The sequence below is a fragment of the Parasteatoda tepidariorum genome, chromosome X2, assembly GCF_043381705.1.
Source record: "Parasteatoda tepidariorum isolate YZ-2023 chromosome X2, CAS_Ptep_4.0, whole genome shotgun sequence".
In the NCBI taxonomy this organism is placed as follows: Eukaryota; Metazoa; Arthropoda; class Arachnida; order Araneae; family Theridiidae; genus Parasteatoda; species Parasteatoda tepidariorum.
The window spans coordinates 4917566-4918731 of record NC_092215.1 but is presented as its reverse complement, the minus strand read 5'-3'; positions in this window follow the sequence as shown (position 1 = coordinate 4918731).

The following is a 1166-nucleotide window of genomic DNA, read 5'->3' as shown; positions in this document are numbered from 1 at the left end:
ATCCGTTTTTCAGCTATTATTCCCTCATTTCCAAAGAAAAATAATTATTTTTGTATATATCACACTTTGTTCACGTTGAAATATCGAAAAATAAATTTTAAAAAATCAAATGAAGTAAATAGAAAAAAAATTAAAAATTAACCCGCGACCAGGTCCGAACCCATGACCACCGAGTCCACAATCTTCTTTACCCATGGCGCTAACAACCTCACCACGACTCACACGTTGCTTCCAGGAATATATAGCTTAAAGAACTTCCTTCCCGTTAATTAACAATATAAGAAGTTCAGTGCTATAGCGTAGGTGGAGAGTCCAAAAGCGAGAGTAAAATCTCTAAATTTGCATGAATTGACCACAGTGCTGACGTGAAATATCTTCAGTGGTAGATTGATCATGGGTTGGAGTCCCTTTGCCGTCGGGCTAATCGAGGGAGGTTTTCCTCCCATGTAACGCAAATGCAGGTTAGTTCCACCAAAATGTCCTCCACGAAGGCAAAATGTCGTCCTATACTTGATCTAAGTTTTCCCTTTTCTTCTGGATTGGTTTCAAAATTCTAAGACTATGGAGTTGAAAAATAACAGTCGTAAACTCAAAAATTGGATCGGCTGTTCAACGACGATTATAAAATAAAATCATTTAAAAACGAACCTTTAATTTAAAGAAAGACCTAAATTAAATGACTAGCACAATTGATTAGTATGTTATTGAAAATATAATTTGCGTGTTTGCGTACATAATAAGATCTTGAAAAATGTAAAAATACAACTAAATAGTTGGTGAAATAGTCAGCTGCGAAGACAGGCAAGGCCGCGTAATTAAGGGATTAAGTTTCAAAAATGTTTAGTTTCATAAATGCCCGCCAACTGTCGATGAGCGGCCTGCTGCAACAATCTAACAAAATAATAAAAAAAAAGAAAGTAATAATAATTTTTTTTAAATAAAAAAAAAATCAGTAATTGGTTAGTAAGGTTTTTAACGCACACAATCTCAATCAATGTCGTTTTTCGATCTCTTTTTTTCGATGGTTAACCCTACGGATTTACGCATAGCTTTGAAAATACCATATTTTTAATACGACATTATTACTAAACACGAATTTCGAATTCTAGACGAACTCTTTCAAATTCTTCTCACTTTAGACGCTCTTCATGTGTGTGATTTAATCG